This window comes from Schistocerca serialis, chromosome 1 (assembly GCF_023864345.2).
Source record: "Schistocerca serialis cubense isolate TAMUIC-IGC-003099 chromosome 1, iqSchSeri2.2, whole genome shotgun sequence".
Taxonomy (NCBI): Eukaryota; Metazoa; Arthropoda; class Insecta; order Orthoptera; family Acrididae; genus Schistocerca; species Schistocerca serialis.
This window is the reverse complement of record NC_064638.1, coordinates 587,611,566-587,629,731: the sequence shown is the minus strand read 5'-3', so window position 1 is coordinate 587,629,731 and position 18,166 is coordinate 587,611,566.

Below are 18,166 nucleotides of genomic sequence, written 5' to 3'. Positions count from 1 at the left end.
ATGCAATATGCGATGTTTGTGGTCTCGGGAGACAGTGTTGCGTCACCGTGAGCACGACGTGCTAGCTGCCCTCTGCAGTCGATATGGCGACTTAGTTGGGAGAAGCGCAGATGCGACCCGGTGGTCGCGTAATTTGCTGATGGCTTCTGGCCCCAGGCGAACACTGCCGTCTGAGTTACGATGTGCTCACTCAGCCGTGGCGCCACCACCTTCCTACGAGACGCGTGACAGTGCCCGCTACGAATGCATTTGTATGCCGACAGATATGTCACCTGAAACCCTCTCAAATCTGTCTTCTGAAACTCTGCTAGCTGTACAACACTCTGACAACTACGTTGTAGATCTGGATGGACGTTTTCTGATGAGATGCTGATATTTGCGCTCGTTACTGATATATGTGGTTTTCATCTGAGGAAATCTGTCCTCAGAAATTTCGTTTAAAACTCGTGAATTTGTTTATCGACACAGTCTCAATGTTATACGAATATGATTTACTGTCCCTTCATTATTTTTACCCTCAACAGGTCGCGCTATTGTATTTTGTACAACGCCCGGCTTGTTTTAACTGCAATTGCCTCCGGTCAGCTTGTGGAAATATTGGCGCCAGCTATTCGTCATGAGAATACTCTTCATGCCTTGAAAATGAAAAAAATTGTCTAAGTAGGCTGTATCCTTTTTATTATACGTAAAATTGACCGATTTCAAGCGTGCATCATTTTCAAACGCCTCGGGATGACTACAGCTTGTAGATATTTCTAGGGGAGTCGGATACATTCATTCAGCTTTACCATTTTTGTGAACGTCCGTTGGTGGTACATAATTTTATCCGTTCAATATCGGGCAAAGATTTTAAAATTAAATTTTTGTGAGGTTTCATATCCTCGGCGTCTTTCCAGAATGAGACCATGGTCAAAGTAGGCTGCAGTCTTTTTACTATGCGTGCAACGGGACTATTTTACCCGTGGATAATAACAGGAATACAGCCTACTTGTACAATGTTTTCTTTCTCAAAAGACGGCGAGGCTGTGCAACGCGAAAAAATAAAATTTTGTAGCCGTTATTTCCGCCTAACCCTCAGTACCCATTTTCTGCAGCTACTTTTCCACCCATAAACAATTTTGTCAGAACGTTTCTGGTTGTTGTGCGGAATATAAAGTGCAACCGATATCGTTCTGATTGCTTTCGGCCACGTTTATTCTTCATTAAACTGTTTTTGCGTATGAAAGTACTATTATTTTTTGTTTATTTTTATTTCTAGTGTTAGGCTTTCAGAATGTTGTACATATCGCTAATCTCATATTACCTTTATTTCATTATGTCGTATAATGATTCGTATATACTTGAAAATTGCACAAATATATAAGATGTAATAATGACCTAAAACACTAACAGCTAAAATTGAATATGATGTCATATAAAAATATAGAACCTGTTGGTCTATGCTACGTGAAATAAATAATTTTATTTAATGTGATCAGCTTTACGTCACTGGCTGATTTGCTTGCATGCTGTTGAAAACAAAAGTCGGTTGGGAGAGAGGGTGTAACAGGAGAAACTAAATCAAGACCTTATTAGGAAGAATATGGCAGTGACACTCTGGGAACAGGTAGAGACTCACATTGATTTACTGGATTGAGAGCTTCATCTGAAGTGGAAACAGACATAGGAGAAGATGATTCACAAAAACAGTTTCACGAATTTCTCCAGAATAATCTTCAGCTGACTGCGATCTTGAAGGTTTTCCTGACCCACAGATACTATTGGATACTTGAATTTCAGATATGTCTTCAGGTTTGATGAGGAGCCAGAGGTACAGGAAGCTATTGCCGGTAGTAACAGGTTTTTCTCTTTTTTATCCAGTTTGGATAATGGTACGATAAATTACTGGAAACTCTTATATAGATGAAGTAAATTTCTTTGTCTTATGTCCAGCATTTCGGTACAGGGCAAAATTAAAATGCTTATTATGAAGATGCATTTTTAAGTGGTAGAAACATAAAAAGGATAACAATTGTAGACAGTGCGCATTCTGTAATCCATAAATGCAGCAATGCATATGTAAAATTCAATACTGTAACATACATACCGTTAATCTTCCTATGAACAGTATCCACAGCTAAGTGAACTCGAATGACAGGCGCTGAGTCAGTGATTCAAGTAGTGCTGCAAGCTGAGTTAGGGAAGGAGCGAAGAGTGCTGTGAGCCACATCGTTGTGTAATTCAAGAATGCAAAGAGCAGAGAAAATCCTGAGTTGCCTTGCAATACGCTACACATGATGTTGGAAAAAGTGAGCTTCTGCCGTAGGCTGCATCAGTAAGTGAGCCAAAGGGGCAGTGACTCTTGACTACCTGCGATCTGAATCAATGACTGAGCCAAGAACACAGTGATTATTGAGCAATCTGTGATCCGAATAAGTGAGTGAAACACGTGTACGGTGGCTCGTTTCATGTCGTCCGATTTGCGGAATCGAGCGAGATGGCGGAGTTCTTAGCTCATTAGCTCACTGGACTCGCATTCGGGAGGATAAAGGTTCGAACCCGCATTAGGCCATTCTGACTTGCGTTTTCAATGATTTCCCTAAATCACTTCAGGCAAATGATGGTTCTTTTGAAGGAGCAAGGTCAATTCCCTTGCCCGCCCTTCCAAAGTCTAATGGGACTCATGACCTCACTGCCTTATTCCCTCCGTGTACCAAACAACCATCTAATTTTCAGAGTACTGTCTCCCTCAGTGAAGAGTTGAATTGCCAATATGGCAGGTACAGCAAGTCCTCGCAAGCAGTTTTTTTTAATAACAAAAGTAGAAACAAGAGGTGAGAATGCAGTGATTTCCATTCTTTTCAAGGCTGACATAAGGTATAATCTAGCCCGTGATTAATTCAGCATACTGGGTGGGACACAGTTGAAGCAGCCTAACGTACAAGTTTTATTCTATGCCTTGACATCACTGGAGAGTCTTTCTGGAACCGTGTCTGCAATCGCTCACACTAAGGGAAGATCCTGCCCTTTGAATAATTTCAGGAAAGGATCACTCAACCTGGTTTGGAGTGGCAAGATGTCTCCCATAATGTGCTGAATATTCTTTGGCTGCAAAATAGAGTTCCACTGCTGGTGACTGAGAAATATCAAGCTACATTCCCCATGCTGATCTAGTAACTTTATGCATAACACTGTTTCTAGCATATGTTAAGATCAGTGCTGTGTTTTTAAGTGACAATGTAGAGTCTAGCTGACTCTAAAGTGTTTTGGGTTACTGCAGTGGTCTAATCTAATCCTTCTCCAATCTATGTCCATCTCGCCTGTAGATTCTCTGTTATGCAGGTGGCATGCACATACGTGAGATTTTCCTGTTTTATGTTACTGCCAGTTTTCCAAAGTATCAGTCAGTCGAATGTCATTTGTTACTTTGTAGACATGGTAGGAGCCTCTGTGACTGATGGTTGTATACCCTGGAAACATTGAACTAGTGTCAACGGCTAAGTCTTCTACCACTGTAAACGTCTGAGAAACATCAGATAAACATCAGAGAAAGACGGCAAACTTGCACAGTGGTAGGGGCAGTATTATGCTATAGGGGGCTCTTATGGCATCTATGGTAGTAGATAGAGGCACCATGACCGCTGTGGACTACGTGAATATTACTATGAACAAGTTGCATCACTTCATTCTTGATGAATTTCGCAACTGCGATTGCATGTTCTTGCAATAAAACCTTCTACGTGACATGGCATGAACAGTGCTAGAGGCTTTTGGGAGCATGATAGTGAACTCACTCTCTTTGCCAACAAATTCGCCTGACCTGAATCCTACTGAACACATATGGCACTCTATCAGGCGCCAGCTTCTCGCCCACAAATCAGCGGCCCATACACTACAGGGATTGCTTATACACCTAGTGCTACCTACAGCCGGAAACCTGAAAAATACTTGTCAGATCCATGCTACGCTGAATCGCTGCAGTACGTTCCAGAGGTGGATGAACACTCAAGGTATAATGCAGTCATAATGTTTCCATTTCATTACACTGAAAAATTCAAAAGTTGTAAATACTTCAAAATGTTGGTAATGGAGAGCAGAAGCAATTCATTTATCAGCAGGTAGTTATCAGGCGAGGCGTCCTAAAGCTACGAAATGAAAACTATTAGATATTGACTCTTCTTCGGTGAACAGCGCTGAAATCGACTGATATTGCGGTTTATTTAACGCAAACGTTCTGGAATAAACAAGTTTGTTTGGGTGGCCATCCTCCGCAGCAAGCATAGAAATACTTGTTTTGTAATTAAAACCGCCTTTTCCTGCTGCCACTTTATTTACCCCAGACGCGTTTCGCCTTTTTCTTGTTCTATGGCACCACCAGTCGGATCTATTACAATACATTTTTGTTAGTTATAGATTGTTAAACAGTTCACGTCACTATTCTTTACGTAAAAAAGTAATTACTTACGATTTGCTGATCTGCGGTTCCTCTCATCTAGCCTAGAGGTCGCTCTACAACTTTATTACTGATATAAGCACAACTTTGCAGTCTGACCTTCTTCACACTGTTCACCATGTCTTCTTCTTTTTAGTGTTGTACTATTGTTCTTTTGCCACTCGACATAACTATTTCTTCGGACACTGCCTTTCACAAGGTAAATATTGCAACTCCGTCACGTGTTTTACCCTCTTTGGTTAGCGAGTGGTTAAAAGCTTTGGTGATGACAGCTGATTTAACTTTTCGTTTCAATATTCTGTGGAGGGGTTCATGGATACACGAGTGTAAACATGTAGGGTGGTATTATTATTATTATATTGGATGGTGTTATTTTACTAATCCTCTTTGGGAGCGTTATTCTATTACTTTATCTGTTAGTGTAAATAATGAGTTGCTCGACATGTGTACTTCATCACTCAACAGGGCTTTCCTTTCTACTTTGGTATTCTGTATGTGGTAATTTCCTTGCAGGGTTAGGAGGTGATTTTTATTGTTGATTGTAATTATTTTTATGTTATCTTTTCTGGTGGTGGGTTTGTAGTCATGTTCCGTTAGATGTTGAGTGGTTTGTCCCATAGGTGCAGGCTCTCATGTGCTCTTTGTATCTGACATCAATTGTTCTACCTGTTCGTCCTATGTATATTTGTATTGTACTGCCTGCTGTGTATGCTATGTTTATTCCTAGTCCTTTGAAAATGTTGCTTATTTTGTGGGTTAGTTTGTGTTTGTATGTCTGTATGTACCATCTTGTGTTTTTCTTTCATCTTTTTCTGATTATCCTGTGTAGTTGTTATGGGAATGCGTATTTGTGTTAGGTTCTGTTGTGTTGTTTCAGTTGTCACCAAAGCTTTCAACCAATCGCTGACAGCCAATAGAACAGCATACAATTCAAACCACCAACCTTTCCCCCTCCCCACCCCACAAAAAACACTCTTCAGCTCTGTCTCTGCCTCTCTCTATCCCCCCCCCCCCCTTCTCTCTCTCTCTCTCTCTCTCTCTCTCTCTCTATTTCGCTGTCTCTCATACACACACACGGCATAAACATCATGAATAGAAGATATCCTGAACGTATACTTCGCTATGTTGACAACAATGAGACAGATGAGCCAAAGAGGAGGAAATAGGTAATGGAGTTGCAATATTTACGTTGTGAAAAGCAGCGTCCGAAGAAATAGTTATGTCGGGTGGCAAAAGAACAATAGTACAACACAAAAAAGAAGAACAAGAAACATGGTGAACAGTGTGAAGAAGGTCAGAACTCAAACTTGAACTTATATGTCAGTAATAAAGTGGTAGAGCGACATCCAGGCTACATGAGAGGAAACGCAGATCAGCAAATCGTAATCGATCAGTTGAGGATTCATGACGAGAACAACACAATCGAGGTTTTCCCACAGATTCTCGATTGGGTTAAAATTTGGGAGTTTGGTAGCCAGGGGAGTCTGCTTCATCTTGGTGCTCTGCAGGCCACGCACGCAGACTGCGAGTTGAGTGACGCGTTGCATAGTCCTGTTGGAAGATGCCGTTGTGCTGAGGAAAAACGAAATGCATGTCTGGGAGGGCCTAGTCCCCAGTGATATATTCACTCTTATATTGATCCATGATCCCTTCCAGAATTACGGGATCCCAAACACTCTCCAGACCGTAACGCCCTCTCATAGTTACAGCTTGTTTTCTTTCCGGCGTTGAATTCCCTACACTCCAAGGGCCATCTGTCCGATAGGTAATAACACGTGACTCATCTGAGTCAGTGTGCTCCCTGCCGCCGTTGGATAAGCAGCTGAGCAGCAAGTCGTATACTCCTAGCTCACTCACTTGTTACATAGTTTAATTCTTAATTTCTTTGCGTGTTTTTGGTACTTGCATTGTTTAATTCATAAATTTCGAGCGTATTATAGTATTTGAGAGTTGTAGCATCGCGTTTTAGTACCTGAATAGTGTAAATTCGCGTAGTCGTTTGTCTACTGTTTTGTTTTGAACGGCCAGTGTCGGCTGGTCGCAGTCAGTGTGCTCCCTGCCGCCGTTGGATAAGCAGCTGAGCAGCAAGTCGTATACTCCTAGCTCACTCATTTGTTACATAGTTTAATTCTTAATTTCTTTGCGTGTTTTTGGTTCTTGCATTGTTTAATTCATAAATTTCGAGCGTATTATAGTATTTGAGAGTTGTAGCATCGCGTTTTAGTACCTGAATAGTGTAAATTCGCGTAGTCGTTTGTCTACTGTTTTGTTTTGAACGGCCAGTGTCGGCTGGTCGCAGTCAGTGTGCTCCCTGCCGCCGTTGGATAAGCAGCTGAGCAGCAAGTCGTATACTCCTAGCTCACTCATTTGTTACATAGTTTAATTCTTAATTTCTTTGCGTGTTTTTGGTTCTTGCATTGTTTAATTCATAAATTTCGGGCGTATTATAGTATTTGAGAGTGTAGCATCGTGTTTTAGTATCTGAATAGTGTAATTTCGCTTAGTCTCCTTCCGCCGCCGAGCAGTGTCAGCAGTGCGCAAGTAGCAGCATTACTGCATTTACTAGGCAATCTTGTATTTTAATAACCGTTTAAATTTTGTCGATTTGTTTGCGCTCTCTGTAGATTAGTTCAGACGTTCTTAGCAAAACAGTTTTTAGCATGGATAGGGACTGCAACTGCTGTGTTCGGATGCAGGCTGAGTTGGCATCCCTTCGCTCCCAGCTTCAGGCAGTGTTGGCTTCGGTCACACAGCTTGAGGCTGTTGCCAATGGGCATCACTGTGGGGGTCGGGATGGGGGTTTGTCGGGGACGGCCAGCTCGTCCCACGCATCCCCTGATCGGACTACGACTGTGGTTGCCCGGGATACTGCCCGCATTGAGGCTGATCCCTCACCTGTGGTAGAGTGGGAGGTCGTTTCAAGGTGTGGCAGGGGGCGAAAGACATTCCGGAGGGCTGAACGGAAAGCCTCTCCAGTTTGTCTGACGAACCGGTTTCAGGCTCTGTCTCAGGCTGATACTGATCTTCGGCCTGACATGGCTGCTTGTCCTGTTCCAGAGGTTGCCCCTCAGTCTGCAAGATCCGGGCAGTCGCAGAGGGTGGGCTTACAGGTAGTTGGGAGCTCCAACGTCAGGCGCGTAATGGGGCCCCTTAGGGAAATGGCAGCAAGAGAGGGGAAGAAAACCAATGTGCACTCCGTGTGCATACCGGGGGGAGTCATTCCAGGTGTGGAAAGGGTCCTTCCGGATGCCATGAAGGGTACAGGGTGCACCCATCTGCAGGTGGTCGCTCATGTCGGCACCAATGATGTGTGTCGCTATGGATCGGAGGAAATCCTCTCTGGCTTCCGGCGGCTATCTGATTTGGTGAAGACTGCCAGTCTCGCTAGCGGGATGAAAGCAGAGCTCACCATCTGCAGCATCGTCGACAGGACTGACTGCGGACCTTTGGTACAGAGCCGAGTGGAGGGTCTGAATCAGAGGCTGAGACGGTTCTGCGACCGTGTGGGCTGCAGATTCCTCGACTTGCGCCATAGGGTGGTGGGGTTTCGGGTTCCGCTGGATAGGTCAGGAGTCCACTACACGCAACTAGCGGCTACACGGGTAGCAGGGGTTGTGTGGCGTGGGCTGGGCGGTTTTTTAGGTTAGATGGCCTTGGGCAAGTACAGAAAGGGCAACAGCCTCAACGGGTGCGGGGCAAAGTCAGGACATGCGGGGACCAAGCAGCAATCGGTATTGTAATTGTCAACTGTCGAAGCTGCGTTGGTAAAGTACCGGAACTTCAAGCGCTGATAGAAAGCACCGAAGCTGAAATCGTTATAGGTACAGAAAGCTGGCTTAAGCCAGAGATAAATTCTGCCGAAATTTTTACAAAGGTACAGACGGTGTTTAGAAAGGATAGATTGCATGTAACCGGTGGTGGAGTGTTCATCGCTGTTAGTAGTAGTTTATCCTGTAGTGAAGTAGAAGTGGATAGTTCCTGTGATTTATTATGGGTGGAGATTACACTAAACAACCGAACTAGGTTAATAGTTGGCTCCTTTTACCGACCTCCCGACTCAGCAGCATTAGTGGCAGAACAACTGAGAGAAAATTTGGAATACATTTCACATAAATATTCTCAGCATGTTATAGTCTTAGGTGGAGATTTCAATTTACCAGATATAGACTGGGACACTCAGATGTTTAGGACGGGTGGTAGGGACAGAGCATCGAGTGACATTATACTGAGTGCACTATCCGAAAATTACCTCGAGCAATTAAACAGAGAACCGACTCGTGGAGATAACATATTGGACCTACCGATAACAAACAGACCCGAACTTTTCGAATCTGTATGTACAGAACAGGGAATCAGTGATCATAAGGCCGTTGCAGCATCCCTGAATATGGAAGTTAATAGGAATATAAAAAAAGGGAGGAAGGTTTATCTGTTTAGCAAGAGTAATAGAAGGCAGATTTCAGACTACCTAACAGATCAAAACGAAAATTTCTGTTCCGACACTGACAATGTTGAGTGTTTATGGAAAAAGTTCAAGGCAATCGTAAAATGCGTTTTAGACAGGTACGTGCCGAGTAAAACTGTGAGGGACGGGAAAAACCCACCGTGGTACAACAACAAAGTTAGGAAACTACTGCGAAAGCAAAGGGAGCTCCACTCCAAGTTTAAACGCAGCCAAAACCTCTCAGACAAACAGAAGCTAAACGATGTCAAAGTTAGCGTAAGGAGGGCTATGCGTGAAGCGTTCATTGAATTCGAAAGTAAAATTCTATGTACCGACTTGACAGAAAATCCTAGGAAGTTCTGGTCTTACGTTAAATCAGTAAGTGGCTCGAAACAGCATATCCAGACACTACGGGATGATGATGGCATTGAAACAGAGGATGACACGCGTAAAGCTGAAATACTAAACACCTTTTTCCAAAGCTGTTTCACAGAGGAAGACCGCACTGCAGTTCCTTCTCTAAATCCTCGCACAAACGAAAAAATGGCTGACATCGAAATAAGTGTCCAAGGAATAGAAAAGCAACTGGGATCACTCAATAGAGGAAAGTCCACTGGACCTGACGGGATACCAATTCGATTCTACACAGAGTACGCGAAAGAACTTGCCCCCCTTCTAACAGCCGTGTACCGCAAGTCTCTAGAGGAACGGAGGGTTCCAAATGATTGGAAAAGAGCACAGATAGTCCCAGTCTTCAAGAAGGGTCGTCGAGCAGATGCGCAAAACTATAGACCTATATCTCTTATGTCGATCTCTTGTAGAATTTTAGAACATGTTTTTTGCTCGCGTATCATGTCATTTCTGGAAACCCAGAATCTACTATGTAGGAATCAACATGGATTCCGGAAACAGCGATCGTGTGAGACCCAACTCGCCTTATTTGTTCATGAGACCCAGAAAATATTAGATACAGGCTCCCAGGTAGATGCTATTTTTCTTGACTTCCGGAAGGCGTTCGATACAGTTCCGCACTGTCGCCTGATAAACGAAGTAAGAGCCTACGGAATATCAGACCAGCTGTGTGGCTGGATTGAAGAGTTTTTAGCAAACAGAACACAGCATGTTGTTATCAATGGAGAGACGTCTACAGACGTTAAAGTAACCTCCGGCGTGCCACAGGGGAGTGTTATGGGACCATTGCTTTTCACAATATATATAAATGACCTAGTAGATAGTGTCGGAAGTTCCATGCGGCTTTTCGCGGATGATGCTGTAGTATACAGAGAAGTTGCTGCATTAGAAAATTGTAGCGAAATACAGGAAGATCTGCAGCGGATAGGCACTTGGTGCAGGGAGTGGCAACTGACCCTTAACATAGACAAATGTAATGTATTGCGAATACATAGAAAGAAGGATCCTTTATTGTATGATTATATGATAGCGGAACAAACACTGGTAGCAGTTACTTCTGTAAAATATCTGGGAGTATGCGTACGGAACGATTTGAAGTGGAATGATCATATAAAACTAATTGTTGGTAAGGCGGGTACCAGGTTGAGATTCATTGGGAGAGTGCTTAGAAAATGTAGTCCATCAACAAAGGAGGTGGCTTACAAAACACTCGTTCGACCTATACTTGAGTATTGCTCATCAGTGTGGGATCCGTACCAGGTCGGGTTGACGGAGGAGATAGAGAAGATCCAAAGAAGAGCGGCGCGTTTCGTCACTGGGTTATTTGGTAACCGTGATAGCGTTACGGAGATGTTTAATAAACTCAAGTGGCAGACTCTGCAAGAGAGGCGCTCTGCATCGCGGTGTAGCTTGCTCCCCAGGTTTCGAGAGGGTGCGTTTCTGGATGAGGTATCGAATATATTGCTTCCCCCTACTTATACTTCCCGAGGAGATCACGAATGTAAAATTAGAGAGATTAGAGCGCGCACGGAGGCTTTCAGACAGTCGTTCTTCCCGCGAACCATACGCGACTGGAACAGGAAAGGGAGGTAATGACAGTGGCACGTAAAGTGCCCTCCGCCACACACCGTTGGGTGGCTTGCGGAGTATCAATGTAGATGTAGATGTAGATGTAAAAGGCCACTTGTAGCCACGCACTAGACGTCAAGTTGAGATACTGACATGCAGATGCCCACCTTCGTCGCCTATGAACAGCAGCTGCTATGCACGCGTGAAGCAGGCTCCAGCAACGTCTGCAGAACGGTCATTGAGAGGATCCTGTTGGTAGCCCCTTGCTCATCTGGGTGGGCAATTGCATCACAGTGTCTCGCCTATTCACCCCTATGCATCTCCGCAGTCGCCGTTCACATCTGCTATCCAAGACCTGTGGTGCACCAGAGTTCCGTCAGTCCTGTTTTGGAGAGAGACATTTTGGTTCAAAAATGGTTCAAATGGCTCTGTTCAATATGGGACTTAACATCTATGTTCATCAGTCCCCTAGAACTTGTAACCACTTAAACCTAACTAACCTAAGGACATCACACACATCCATACCCGAGGCAGGATTCGAACCTGCGACCGTAGCGGTCACGCATTTCCAGACTGACGTGCCTAGAACCGCTCGGCCACACCGGCCGGCATTCAATAGAATAGTTATGAAAGTTACTTATCTGGGATCGGCTGATGTTATTTGGCGTCCTTCCTGGCACGAGCCTCATTGATGTGTCTGTGAATGTTAGAATGTTAAACCAACATGGCTGTGTCCGCTTTTGCAGAACACTCCCACATCATCATTCTGTATGGCGAAGCTCGCTGTAATGGATGGTGCTCCTAGGAGGCGCCATACACCCGAATTGGTTGAGGCTGTTTCGCATCATTTTGAAGTGAACCCGTCAACGAGCACACGAGCAATAGAGTGTTCGTTGGATGTTGGTCCCAGTACCATCTGTTATGTTTTGCATTACCAACAACTACACTCATACCACATCTAAAGAATGCAGTTCGTAGTGCCACCTGATTTTGCACCACGCGTTGACTTCTGTACGCAGTGTCTGCGCCGCTGCATCAACGAGCCCCACGTCCGTCAATGGCGCATTCTCTTCACTGATGAAGGTACATTTACAAGGGATCCTGCCTTAACTAGGCAGAAGAAAACCCACATACTAATCATCTCCAGGGATTCCAATACAGATATGGTACCAATATGTGGGCAGGTTTCTGGATGGTCATGTGATTGAATTGTACATTCTTCCAGCTAGGCTACCTTTCAAGAACAGGTACTGGGCGTCTTGTTTGATCGTCAAGACATGTTGTTTCAGCATCACAACATATTCAGAACCAGAAATACAGAATAAGTTATCAATATATATTAAGCGCCGAAAAATCTTAGAATATGCAGAAATAATTTTATCTGCATTTTCAGTGTTACACACTAATCTTCTATCGTCATAGATGACTGCGTATGTTACACCACATCTTGTAGTCACTTTGGTCAGTATGCCTTGATAAAATGACTAATCAGGCAACGTCATTCACATTGTCGTCATGTGCACATCCAAGCACGAAATTTCCTCAGCATTAATCCCTCTTCCAGCACAGAGTCCACGCATCCAACTGGTTCGTACATACCACTGCACTAGCCGGCCGCGGTGGCCATGCGGTTCTAGGCACTGCAGTCCGGAACCGCGGGACTGCTACGGTCGCAGGTTCGAATCCTGCCTCTGGCATGGATGTGTGCAATGTCTTTAGGCTAATTAGGTTTAAGTAGTTCTAAGTTCTAGGGGACTGATGACCTAAGATGTTAAGTCCCGTAGTGCTCAGAGTCATACTACTGCACTAGCATGACATACTTCCATGGTGGAGAGTCATATGAACACCAGGTAGTTTTACACCGGTTACTAGACGCCAAAGCGAGTCTAGCGCTCCATTAAGGGGTGACTGATATCTGGCTGGTGATCATAATCTGAAGATAGTGCGTGTTGGATAGAGAAGCATACCACCAGCCCCACAAAGGAGGGTCTCCACATCTGTTTGTTACACTACAGTAGAGTATGTGGCACAATATCACAGCTTCACTGTAGCTGTATTTAAGTTTCTTTTTCTTTTATCACGACTGCAATACTTTTTTCTTTGCTAACTGTTGTACGCCATGCTTTGCTGTGGCTGTCTGGTTGAATGGAAAACGAAAAGAGAAAGCACACCTCTCCCTCTCTCTATCCATTTCCCTCTCTCCTTTGTTTGTCCATCTTCTCCCCTACCCTCTCCCCCTGTCTCTCTTTATCATCATCTCCTGCCCACCCTCTCCTCACCTCTATATCTCCCCTTGCTCCTTCTGTTTCTCCCTCCCTCAGCCCATCACTTCCTCCTCCCATTCTCTGCCCCTCTTCTTCTGTCCGCTACTCTCTCTATATCCTCCTAACCATCCTATCTGTCCAGAAGGCGAGGTAGTGTGCATGATGCTCAAGGATCTGGAGGGACTTATAGAATTTGGGGGGGGGGGGGGCAGATATCCAGGTGGGACTGGCATAACAGAGGATGGGATGGATTAAGGATTTGTAGGTGTGGAGGATGGTAGAGGGGTGCAACCCCCATGTCCGGCCAGAGAGGAGTTTCAGGAGTCGGAGGCGGTTGTGGGCTTTGGGTTGGATGGAGTGGAGATGAGGGATCCAGGTGAGGTGACGGTCAATGGTGAGGCCAAGGTAGGTAAGGGTGGGGGTGAGGCGGGCAGGAAGAAATCCAGGAGCTGGAAGGAGCGAGTGGTATGACCTATGATGATTGCCGGGGTTTTGGAAGGATTGATTTTCAGAAGCCACTGGTTACACCATGAGGCAAAGAGGTCAAGGTGATTCTGGAGAAGGCATTGGGACCATTGGAGGGTGGGAGCGAGGGCGAGGAATGGTGTGTCATCAGCAGTTTGCAAGAGGTGTACTGGAGGGAGGGGGGTTGGGGCATATCTGCCACGTAAAGGAGGTAGGGGAGAGGGGAGAGGACAGAGCCCTGGGGCACACCTGGAGAGGGGTAGAAGGTGTGGGAATTGGCATTATGGATGGTAACATAGGAGGGGCGGTGGGAGAGGAAGGAGGCCACCAGACGGATGGAGTCGACAGGAAGGGCGTAGGTTTGGTGTTTAAACAGGAGACCAGGATGCCAGGCACGGTCTTAGGCCTTTTAGAGGTCAAGGGAGACAAAAATGGCAGAGTGACGGGAGTTAAGCTGGATGGAGAGGATATGAGTGAGGCGGAGGAGCTGGTCATCGGCGGAGAACGGTCGAAAGCCACATTGGGTGTTTGGGATGAGGTGGTGTTGGTGGAGGTGGTGATGGATGCGCCAGATAAGGCTGGATTCCAAGAGCTTGCTGAACACAGATGTGAGGCAGATAGGACGATAGGAAGAGGCATCAGATAGAGCCTTGTTGGGTTTGGAGAACATCAGGATATGGGAGATTTTCCACAGGTTGGGATAGAAGCCAGTGGCAAGGATGACATTGTAGAGGGTGACAAGGACTCGAAAGAAGGAGGAGGGCGGGTGTTTGAGGTGGTGATAGGTAATGCAGTCGTGGCTGGGAGCAGTGGTGCATTTAGTGCGGAGTGTGAGGCTCATGTCATGTGGAGTCATGGAAATGTTAAGTACAGATGGCGGTGTGTGGCGCAAGTACTGGAAGCTAGGAGCAAGGGGAGGAACAGAGGTATTCGTATGGTCCATGACGTCAGGGAAGAGGTAATAATGAAAGTGGGGATCATCTTGGATGGAAAAAACATCAGAGAGGTGAGAGGCAAAGTGGTTGGCCTTACTGAGGTTGTCAGGAAAGGGATAGTCATGAAGGAGGAGAGGGTACTGGGGGGTGGGGCGGTTCCCAGTAAGGCGGTGGAAAGTAGACCAATACTTGGAAGAGTTTATGGGGAGCGTGGTGTTGAGTTGTGTACATGTCTGCCGCCAGGCACGGCGTTTCTTCGCAAGTAAGAAGGTTGCGGACCTGTCGTTGTAATTACCGGTGGCGCGTAAGTGTGTCCCGGTCACGAGTGCGGAGAAAAGAGTGGTAGAGGCGGCGGGACTCTCGAAGGAGAAGGACGGCCTGTGGGGCAGGGTGGGGCAGTGAGGGTGGATGGATTTTGTGGGGATATGGGTGGCGACGGCGTCAGACAAGGTTAGGAGCAGGAAGGCAGCAGTGTGAGAGATGTCATCAGGAGATTGGATGGTAAGGTCATGGCTTTCAACCTGGGTGTGAATGGAGTCCCGGTAGGCATCCAAGTTGGCACAAAAGTTTTGGAGGGATGTCAGGGCGAGGAGCGTCATGAGGATGGCAACCACTAGAGATAGTGAGGAGAACAGGAGCATGGTCACTGCCAATGAGGTCAAGGACACCTGCGGGGATGCGCCCAAGGAGGTTGGGAGAGGCAAGTTCCACATCAGGAGTTGTGTTGGATTCGGGTCGGGTGTGCTGAGGGAGGAAAACCAGGTCTCCCTGGAGGGTGGTGATAAACTGATGCCACCGCTGTAGGTCGGCAGGATCATGGCTGTGGATATCAAGGTCAGCGGCAATCACGTAGGTGGAGAAGGTGTGGTCAATGTGGGCCAGGAAATAGTACGGGATGGGGCTGTGAGGGCAGACATAAATGATGGCACAAGTTACGGTAAGGGTGGGGAAGAAGAGGCTGAGGGTGAGATGCTCAGCAGGATTGTTAAGGAGAGGTTGGGGCAGGACAGGGAGCTGCTTGAGGTGGCCTACAGCAACTCCACCATTCACCAGAGGTTACAGGTTATCGGTGCAGTGAAGGATGTAAGGAGCTATGGAGATGGAGATACGAGGTTGAAGGAAGGTTTCATTTAGGACGAAGGCGTACATGTGGTGTTGATGGAGAGTGTGGAGGAGGAGGAGTTTGTGGGTGGGCAGGGAGGGAATATTGTGGTTCAGGATACGATAAGGTTGTTGTACCATGGGAGGGGAGAGTTAGACGAGGGTAGTGAGGGGGGTGAAGGTGAAGTGAGCCTGGTTGTGGGAGTAGGTGGCATTGGCGGTAAGATGGAGGATGGAACAGGCAGCGAGGGCGATTTGGGAAAGGGTGTGGGAGCACTGGAAGGGGTGGATGTTTTGGAGCACGATGGTGGACGGACGGACAGGGACAGTGATCTCAGGGATGACTGGAGGAGGTTTCGCTTTACACTTAGAGGAGTAGGTAGGATGTGGTTCGTTATAGGTGTTGCAGGGGGTGGGGAGAGGTGAGGTTGGGGAAGTTCTAGAGGGTGGTTCTTGCAGGCAGAGGTAACACGGTCGTTGAATGTGAGGCAGCATTGGCTGCAGTAGGATTGGACTGGGGAACGGGAGAGGTACACCTTGTGACACCGATTGTAGATGAGGGCTCCCTCGGTGAGGAGGCGGTCAATGGAGGAGGAGGATTTGGTGAATATCCACATTAGATAAATCGGCCCGGCATCATTGAAGATGTGACGGGCCAAGCAGATTTCGACATTGGGCCATGAGTTGAGTTCTGCCGACACCTCAGCCTCTGTGACCATGAGGCTAAGCTTCGTGATCACAGCGGTGAAAGTTGGTGCACGTTGGGGAGGTTGAGGGTGGCAGGGAGAGGACGGGGTGTGGTAGGGGGTGAAGGTTGCACATTGGCCAAGTTGGATACATGGGATGTGGGAGAGGAGATCAGTGTGGAAGGAAGCATTGGGGGATTTAATGAGGACTGAGTCCATGCGAGGAATCAGAAGGGAGATGTGGGCTTTGGGGTAGTATTTGCAGATAGCTAGGGTGAGCGAGCGGTCTTCAAGGAATTGAGGGTCAGGATTGGAGAGGACAAAGATGTGGGTAGCAGGCGTGGCAGGGGTGGGGGTCAGGGTCGTGTCCTAGGGGGTGGGTGGGTCATGGGGGTTTTCTTTGAGGAGATTTCGGGGGAATGGTCAGCATTTGGGCGCTTGGAAGGTTTCGTGGTCACGACAGGGTGGAGAGGGGGCTGGGGGATGGGTTGCAGGGGGAGATGGTGGGGGGCAGTACCACTCTGAGGAGTGGATGATGCAGAGGTAGGGGCGTGGGTGGCACAGAGACTGTGGAACGGCGAGCCGAAATCCGTACTGGCTTGGAGCCTGTCGGATGTGGTGCAGGGAGGGCCGAAAATTCTGTAGATGTCGATGGGGCGACAGTGACAGGGGAGGGCGAGTTGGGGGTAGTTACAGCCGAAAATGGCGCAGGAGTGGGGTGGACAGGGAGAGAAGGAAGGACGGGAAGGGGGGTGGAGGATGAGCTCCATGTGATGGTGGTAGGAGCAGCGGAGGGAGAGGTGAAAATGATAGTGGTGGTGGATTGGGACATGGTGGCGGCGTGCGAGAGGGGGGCGAAGACGGCGGCGACCAAGCGGCGGCGAAGATCTGACGGCTAGCAGTAGTGACGGCGTGCAAACAACACGGCAGGAAAGGTTAGGGCTCTTCCACGTCGAAGATACACCCTGAGAGTAGCCCAGGCAGTGCGGGTCCTCGATAATGAAGTGAGGGAATCCAACCCTCCAATGAAAAAAAAAAAAAAAACGCAAGGGCGTCGTCAGTAGTTCAAATTAAAATATCACCTCCATCTGTGCAGCTTATTTCTGAAGAGATGGTCGATGTGAACACAGCATACTATCAGTACTTAGTCTATGAACTAGCGTGAAGGGAGTGTGGAAAGACTAGGGCAGACAGTTTCATTGGGAGAGGGCACTTGTGGTATGCGCGAGACACTCGCGCACAATAAAACTCGAGGTAGATACTCATGCGCGCCAAATTTTAAAGGTTATGTTAGTACAAATTCTCTGTCTTAATAAATAAAACATATCAGAACCATTTGAAACACCTGCATACAATAGAACTACTGACGGCGCCTTTGGCACTAGTGTTTTATGCACCTCCACTCCAAGATGTGATTTTTGTAAGTGGCTAAATGTTTTTGTGCTTATTGTACTTTGGTAATTTTTATGGTACATAAAGCTACAAGTGGTTGTTTTTTTCTTTTATCTCGGTTATGTTGCTAAGTTTTTTTTTCTTTTTTTTTTTTTTTTTTTTTTGCTAATGAAGGTGTCTACCTGTTCAGGTGTATTTAGATACACCGAAACCGTGGTCAAGGATTTCAATAAATCTTCATCCTGCAACTGTTTGGCTGTTATCATTTGCCGTGAACATTCCGTTTCCCTTGCCAGTCGCTGTCGTTGTATGTCGATGTTACGTCGGAGCCCAGTTTCCTGTTTCTGTGAGTGTCTTGCAGATGTTGCCAATGGTTCGACGTGACGGACGCCGCCGATCTGGGTAGCGTTCAGCATACAGCGTCACAGCTGCGGTTGAATTTCTGTGACATTCACCATGAATTAAAA